Source organism: Canis lupus, chromosome 17 (genome assembly GCF_048164855.1).
Source record: "Canis lupus baileyi chromosome 17, mCanLup2.hap1, whole genome shotgun sequence".
Taxonomy (NCBI): domain Eukaryota; kingdom Metazoa; phylum Chordata; class Mammalia; order Carnivora; family Canidae; genus Canis; species Canis lupus.
Genome location: NC_132854.1, coordinates 1,293,820 through 1,302,666, shown reverse-complemented (window position 1 = coordinate 1,302,666; position 8,847 = coordinate 1,293,820). Strand labels below are relative to the sequence as shown.

Here is an 8,847-nt window from a genome sequence, read left to right as displayed (position 1 = left end):
AATGTGTATATGTTGTGTATTTGTGGAATATTTTATAAATGTCAATTAAATCAAGTAGGTGAACCTCCATGTTCAAGTATTCTATACACTTACAGAATTTCTGTCTCCTTGTTTGCTCAACTCTTAAGAAAGCAGAATTGAAATCTCAGTTGATAATTGTGAATTTGCTGATCATATCTTTTGGTTTTCCCAGTGTTCATTTCATATAGCTCAAAGCACCTTCATTGCATCTCATCTGCATGCATAAAAATATTGTTATATCTTCTTGATTAATTACTGCTTTAACATTAAGAAATGACCCTCTTGGGCAGCCCCAGTGGCTTAGCAGTTTAGCGCCACCTTCAGCCCAGGGCATGATCCTAGAGACCCGGGATCGAGTCCCATGGCAGGCTTCCTGCATGGAGCCTGCTTCTCCCTCTGCCTGTCTGTCTCTCTCTCTCTCTCTCTGTGTATCTCTAATAAATAAATAAAATCTTTAAAAAAAATAAAATTTAATAAACTCTGAGGAAAAATCATAAAAAAAGAAAGAAATGACCCTCTTTATTCCTAGTGATATTCTTGGCTCCTAAAGACATTTTGTCTAAAATTTAAATAGACATTTTAGCTTTCTTTTGATTAGTATTCACCTGGGTGATCCTTTCCATCATTTTATTTTTAACCTACTTTTGCTTTATATTTAAAGTGGGATTTTGTAGGCAGTGTACAGTTAGGTCTTGCTTTTGTATGTAATCTGAGAATTTATGCTTCTTGAACATATGGGATATGGTGTTATGATAAATTTTAATATCCTTGCCTTCTAATTCTACTATCTATGTCATTTCTGGGTCAGTTTTGATTGATTAATTCTTCTCATTATAGGTCATTTTCTTAAAGATCATATTTTATTGCTTACTTTCAAGCCTGATCATTTTTGTTTGGATGCCAAATATTATATATTTTACTAGCAAGCTTTGCTCTTGAACCCAGTTAAATAACTTTGAAAGAGTTGATCCTTTTGAGGTTCACATTTAAGCTTTGTTCTGTAAAGCAAGTAGCACTTATTCTGAAGTTAATAATCCCCAATACTAAGGCAATACAATTCTGGAGTACCCTCCCCAATGCCTTGTGTATAATGAGGCTTTTTATGTTTACCACGGGGGATGCCAACTACTGGCCTGTGTGAGCTCTGGAAATTTTTCTGTTGCCCTTTTATGTGGTTCTTTTTCCATCCTCAGGCTTCCTATGTCTTCTCACTGACCCCCAGCTGGAGACTTGAGGCAAACTTCTGAGGTCTCGGAGTTCTCTGACCTCTCTAGGTGTTGTGAGCTCTCCTAGTTCCATCTCCTCCTGGTGAGACCACAGGGCTCTGCCTCTGTCCTCACTCATCATGCCGGACTGGAAACTCTCCAGGCAGGAATGGGCGGGGTCATGAGGAGCCCCTTTGGATTTCCCTTCTCAGGGATGACTGTCCCTTACTGCCTGCTGTCTGATGTATGGGAAATTATTATTTCATATGTTTTTTTTTCTAGTTCGTAAGTTAAATTGGGAAGTTAAATCTGGTCCTTGCTACTCCATCTTTTCCAAGCATGAAAGTTCAAACAGTGGACTTTCACCCACGTAGTTCCATTGGGAATCCTGTAGCTATGAAAAGCCCTGCATTTCAACTCTGACAAAATCTCCAGGATGGCCTGGAAGGAGAAAGAGCCAGAGACCTTGCCCTGCATTCTTTCCCAGCTAGGCCTCCTACCATCTCAGTGACTTTAGGCAAAGCTGCTTTGCTTCGCTGGGGTCTCATTTACAAATGGAAAGTAAACATTTCCCATGAGCCTCATCAGGTGTATTGATGTTCAAATGGACCCACACCTACATAGGGACTGTGCAAATGTTATCATGATATATGGAATCCTAAAGGCTAAAGATTATACTCCAAAATAAGCAAACTTAAGATGCAAAATTTTATACTTATTGATGAATTGTATGTTTCCACAAGTCAGTCAGCCTGAACTGTCTGACAAAATTTCCTAAGCATCTTCCTCTAAAAAATGTCAATGTGGCTTTAAATATTCAGTGAGTGTATGATGTTGGCAACAATCTTTGCAGTATGGATTATCACTGGAAGACAGAAATGGAAGGCAATTGTGGCCTACAGGAGGAAGCTGGAACTGAGGGGTCATTGTTGGAACTGGCTTTATTTCCCACAGATACTCTTCTTCCAAATTTTAAAATTCTGCCATGGGCTTATAATACATATTACAAATAAGAATTTGTTGCCTTAAAATAACTCGCAGTAATATTTTAAAAGCCTGAAGCAGCTTGAAGGATCTGCAGAGAACATCTTTCTCTTGTTGCCAGAATAACCAACCACGTGTGTGATTTCCACAATGTCTAAAACGTCTCCATGACCCAAATCACCACTCCTGACATCTGAAGTGTGCCTAAACTTCGGGTTCTGTTACAATCTAAGTGTCCCATGAGACCTACAGAATTTTATCCCACAGTCAGTAATTTTGTATTGGCATTAGCTTCAACAAAAGATTCATTCACTCAGTAAATACCTACTAACACCTGCTAGATGCTTATAGGTAAATAAAGGTTGTTGTTTTCTAACCACCCACAAAGCAATGAGAGATGCAGACCACCCAGCAGCAAGTTAAGATTCATATGTTGAACAAATATAAATTTTTCTTAAATGTTCTTGGCTGTCCTCAAATAGAGTTTTGGGAGAACTTTTGATTCTAGGGGTCTCCTTGATACATTTTGAACATAGGGAAGGTCAGGAAGGAAAAGGGTGAGAGCACCCTGTAGGTCACAGTTAAGGCTGCATCCCGAGGAAAGGAACCTCCCAGGCTGGGTGCTGCTCTGAACAGGCCCTTTTCACCCTGACTCTGTGGGACCAGTGACTACTCTGGACTCATCCCATGAATCAACACTCTGCCCCTCTCATCAGTGGCGAGACTGGTCCCACACAATATTGATAAAAAGGCCTGGACAGGGCAAGGGTAGGAGTTCACCCTTTTGAGGAGTGAAATGTCTTATAAAATATATGTCCAGATGCAAGGAGAGTATCCAAGTGACCAGGAGCATCAACTACAGAAGGAACCAAGCTAGCACATCCTCAGAATGTAAGGAGAAAACAGAGAAAGCATGACGATGCGAGTCTCCACCTGGACCTGAGCACAAGCCACACACTCTCGGTCCTGGGCTTCCTGAAAGCCTCTGAGGTTGAAAAGAGAAGATGTTTGGGATCATGCCTCAATGACTGACCAAATCCTGATCATGGAATTTATTTTTCCCACAGGAAAGAAGAATTCACAAAACGATCAATATAAAAAACTGTCAATTCTGGACAAAATCCTTCAAAACATTGGAAAATCTGCAGGTAAACTGGAATAATAGATAAGTGGCTCCTTGTGCTGGGATGCCCCCCGTCATGAAGAGACATAAACCGGTTGCCCCACACGGTTTCCTGTGTCATCAGACTCTGCCCCCCCCAGTCCAAATTCAAGGAGTCCTGGGCATGTGGGGCCACTGTCATACACCCCGGGCCAGGGAGGTCCCCAAACCTCACTGTGGGCGCCTCCCACCTGGGACTGAGTCCCACACCTGCGGTCACCCCCAGCATCCAGCCCCCGGCCCCCTGCCCTTTCAGACAACTCCCTAGTTGCTGAGGTCAGCCCACGACTCCCCTGGAGGCTTCTGCCCAGGCCCCAGGTTTCTCCTTCTCCCTGGAACTTTCCAGAACACCAGGAAACTTCTCCAGGCCGCTCCTCTCCCGTCCTCCCAGCCTCTCCCAGGTAGACTCTAGTCACAGAGATGGTTCAGATGAACACCTCCAGCCTTCTACCTGCCACATACCCATCCACGCACCCTAAGCCCGACTGGTTTTGGGGACGCGTCACACCCTAATTCCCAGCTAGTGTCAACGAAGACTTGCAAGGATCTGTAAATGTGACTGTTAAGCCACAGCAGGGGGCTCCTGGTAGAGCCCGCGCAGGACCAAACCCACCTGGCCAGCCCCCACCTTCGCCTGCCGTGTACCGAGCTCCTACGGGGCCAGCACCGCTCAGGGCTCCCGGGACTCCGCCCGGTGGCGGAGCCCACGTTCCAGGGCACGGTTGGGCGGCCTCTCCGTTCCACCTGCTGGGACCCCTCTGGGTCTCCCCTCCCCCCGTCGGCTGCTCCTCCAAGCCCCCGACCAGCCTCCGTGCAGCCAGCCTGCCGTCTTGTACTTTGTGGAAATGCCGGCCAGGGTGGAGTCACAGACGCGTCACTAGAGACCTCCCGGGTGTGCGAGTTGTCACCACGCGCGGCCAGGGCCCCTCCGACTGTGCGGGGCCAGAGCCAGCCCTGGAGCCTCAAACTCCCAGGCCCCGGCCTGCACCTGGCGCCTGCAGGCCCCCCAGTGTAGTCAGAGGCAGAGAGGGACGTTAGGGTTTGCTGCACCTGCTGCGCATCCACCGACCGTTCAGGTCACAAGAGACGTCGCCAAACTCCCGGCCCCCGGGGCCTTGCGAGCTCTGTCGAGAGAACAGTAAAGCCTCCCACGACCCAACGCCTAAGGCAGGGCCTTTCCACCTGCTGGAGCTCCTGCAGGTCGGCTCCGCGTCTGGGGGTCCGGGGGTGGGCGGCGGACGCCCCTCGAGGGCCAGGGCCGGGGGCCAGCAGTGTGTGGGCAGGAGCCGTCCTTGGTGGGGACAAGGGGCCCTGACGTCACAGGAGCTGGTCCATGCGGCCGCCCCTGAGGGCAGGGGACACCGCCCAGCCAGCGGAGCTCAGAGGAGCCCCCGCAGGGTCTGGGGGCGGAAGGTGGCGGCACTGGGCCTCATAGGGTGCGGTCTGGCCCCCCACCCCGGCCTCCTCTCTGTGCCGGCCTCTGCGTGGCTCCTCCCCTCTCTGCGCTGCTCCTCCCTCGGGGTCACGGCCTCCTGCTCCCCAAGACCCTGCCAGTTCTCTCCCCCACCTGACTCACTGCCAACCTCACCCCAACCACACCTTCCCCTGCTCCCTCCTGCAAGGACGCTGCCACGTTAGCCCTGACTCTCCAGGTGTCGTCTTGTCCTCACCATCCTCTGCGCACCTGCAGGGTGGTGTCTGTCGTGCAAGCTCACCTCCCCCCCACCCCCCGACCCGGGACTCTCTCTTCTCGAGGCTCCATCCAGCCCCCACAGCACCTGCAACTACTGCCCACAGACCAGGGACACTGGCAGCTGGCTTCAGGCTTCTCTAGTTCCCGGGAGGGTGGAAAGGCAGGCTCTCGGAGCAGAGTGCCTAGAATTTCACAAATAAATCTCTCTCCAAGCAGGGCACTCTTTGCAGTAAATGGAAGAGGAGGGGGAGGCTCTGAAGAGGTGCAGAGGGCAATCAGCACGGCCACCTGCTCTGAGGGAGCCCCCTCCACAGGAAATCCAGACTTCGTGAGACCCCATAGCCCCACCCTCAGGAATAAAGTGCATATATGTGCACATGTTGTTAACCATGCTGTACAAGGAAATGTGTTTTATTCATGAAATCCCAAGTAGAGCTCAGCTATTCAAATGTTAAGCTAGAGGGTTTGTGGATTTCTTTTTTCTTTTTTCTTTTTTTTTTTTAAGAAGAACCTCCTAAAGTTTCTTTTCGAATAGGACGGGGTTTAAGGAAGCTCTGCTCAGCTTCTGAGAATTCGGTCCATGATGAACCCAAGTGAGCCCTGCACACCTGCACCTTGCAGAGTACACAGGCACATGTGCTCAACACACAGGCGAATCCTTGCATCGTGATGAGTCCCAGGCAAGCTGTGTCTCTGGGGTGTGGGAGGTGACAGTGAGCTCTGATCTCCAGGGGGCGTCTGACCCGTAGCAGCTCTCTGGGGACCCACCAGAACATGCTTGCAGCCGGAATTCTCCTCCAAACCGCTCCTGACTGTGCACAGTGAGATGAGTTACTTAAGACAAAATGTGATTGCCTCCTTTCCCCAGAAAAGCGGGTCTATGGATGTTCATGAATCGTGTCTGAGAACAACACTGGGGAGGGAACTTCTGTGCTGAGGTACGGCTGCAGGGATGGACTGGTATTTGTTCTAGAACACAGATGGAAACGGCATTGAAAGGAGCCATTTTATTTGCGATTGCTGGCTGCTCACTCTTCTCAAGAGAAACAAAAGTCCTGTCTTTCCTTTGACGTCATCAAGTCAACTGTAGCATGGAGGCCCGGGGTGGGTCCAAGGGCTGAGGCTTTCACCCAGTCCTGTGAGCTCAGCTCAGGAACCTGAGACAGAGGCAGTACACGTGACTCCCTAGCTGCCGAGCGAGTCGGTGGCAGAGCAGGACGCTGGTACCCCGACTCCTGAGCCTTTCCCTCCTCGGCACCAGCCAGGTCTCTGCTGCCCACCCATCAGTACATGGGTATCTCAGGGTTTTTTTGGTTTGTTTTTTGCACATAGTTTTACTTTTTCTGTTTGGTGCTTGAATCTCACAAAGCATTCTTAGAGTTCCGTGTGGTGTGCACGCCATCTGCACACATGATGCCAACGCACCATAAGCTCAGGAGGGACGTCATCTCTTTTGTCCTCCCTCAGATCACTGGGTAGCTTTGTCATCGCACACGGTCATGTGGGCCCTGGTGGAGCCAGTCCCTGGTGGGATCTCCCCATGCTGTTTGCCCCCAGGGGAGCTTTGACAGACCAGGACCAACCTGGACAAAACAAAATGTAAAAAACGTCGTTGACCGGCCCCACCCCCAGTCCTTGCCCTCACTCTCCTGGGATACATCATTACAGTGATTTTCCAAAGCTGAAACTTTAATGATTTAATAGTTGAGCCCATCAAAACGTCTCCTCTTGGTGACAGCATCAAAACCAGCAGAGTCAGACGCTGGCCCCCAGTGTCCCCTAGAGCCATGGAGTGTCTAGGCCTGCCTCTGAGTGCCGCAGGGGATGACTGCGCACTTTGAGGAGACTTAAAATACAGCTGAGAACTAAATTTATGAACAAAACATAAATGCCAGTATTACTAGCAAAAGTCAGGTGATGAGTTGGCGGACAGGTGGTGTTAAGGACTTGTCTCTGCGCTGGAAGAGAGCCTCCCTCTGGGTCCAGAGTTGAGTTGGGTGAGTGCTCCATGGAGAAGATGTGACCCTCTGAGGGTAAGAAGAACAGGTGGGGGAGCATGGGCACCGCCACCCTGGGCACAGTGATCCCCTGGTACATGCTATGGTTTGGAAAAAGTTTTAAAATACTGATTTATTCTACGATCTCAATTTTGGAAATTTACTGAGGCCTGCTTCATGATCAAACATAGCGATTTTTGGTGGCAATTCCCTTTCAGCTCGGGAGGAATGTATTTTGTTGTGTTGGGTGCAGTGTCTATGAAGTCAATGTATGGTTTAAGTTTTCTCCTTACTGATGAATCTTTGTCTGTTGGGTCTGTCAATTTCTACGGGTGGTCCACTATGATTGTGAGGGAGTTATTATTTTGCATTTCTGTAATTTTGCTTTACATATTTCAAAGCTATGTTATTAAATTCATAAAGACTAAATTATATCTTTCTAGTAGACTGAAGTCCTTATTGTGGGATGTGTTTCTGTTTATCTATTTCTTCTTGCCTTCTTCAATCTACTCGGATATTAATAAACATGACTATATTAGCTTTCTTTTGGCTAATACTTGTGTGATAATCATTTTCCATCCTGTAACCTTCAACTTTTCTGTGCATTATATTTCACATATATCTCTTTAGGCACGATATAAAAGAATGTATTTTTTAAGATTCCATCTATCTATTTGCCTTTGAGTGACTTAATCCAAGTACATTAAATTAACTAGTGATACAGCTGGGTTTATATCTACTGTCTTACTACTTGTTTTCTATTTGACTCACATGCCTAAATTTTCTCTTTCATTACCTTATTTGAGTTGATCAAGTATTTTTTTCATTCCATTTTTCCCTTTATTGGATTAATTATATATTCTTTTAATATCACTTTAACAGCTTAATTAGAAATTACAATACCTATCCTAGACTTATCATAATTGAAAATAAATTAGCACTTTTAGTATTTCCTGGGAAATGCAAGGACAAGAGACATTTAACCCCATTTACTAACCATCTTTTGTATTTTTTTATCATGAATTTTAATCCTATAGATGTTTTTAATGCCATAGACATTGTAGTTAGTTTTAACAGATCAAGCTTTTTGATTTTTATTACTCAAAAAAATCCTCATTTTTTTATTTAGCTTTCTGACTCTGTGCTTGTGCCTTCAACACTTTCACAACGATTTTCTGCTCCTCAATAAGGAAAGCACGCTTGATCCTGTCATGAACACACTTAGCACACATGGAACTACCATAGGCCCTGCTGATGTGTTTTTTCGTTTTAGACAATCTCATAAGGACTTTAGGTCTCACCGCACGAACTCCTCGAAGTCAGCCAGGACACATGCCACATGCAGACTTTGGTGCTTTCCCAACCTTCTTGGTATAAAGGTAAATGATTCTATTGCCAGGAGTTCGGGACAGCCTAGTTTTGTTAGAGGCTGTATTGTAGGACAGCCTACGACGGTATGTCAAACGCTGAACCATTCTGAACGCCTACGGACGCCGTCCCCGGAAGAGCTGTAGTTACAGTTTTATACGGTTAATATTCATTTGGGCTTGCCCACGTACTTACCTCACGCTGTTCTGTTGTGCACTGTTAATGCTTCCAGTTAACAAGATAGTATTATGACTAAAGAATTTCTTTTAGCATTTTAGTGTGAGTCTGCTGGGTATATCATTAGGCTTTTTTTTTTTTAAAGATTTTATTTATTTATTCATGAGAGACACAGAGAGAGAGGCAGAAACACAGGAAGAGGGAAAAGCACGCTCCCTGCAGGGGGACCGATGTGGGACT

General features: G+C 47.0%; 1 pseudogene; it reads right to left on the bottom strand.

Moving 5' to 3' along the window:
• Positions 1-8,130: 8,130 nt before the first annotated feature.
• On the bottom strand, positions 8,131-8,594 carry LOC140607808 (large ribosomal subunit protein eL34-like; annotated as a pseudogene).
• Between the last annotated feature and the right edge of the window lie 253 nt (positions 8,595-8,847).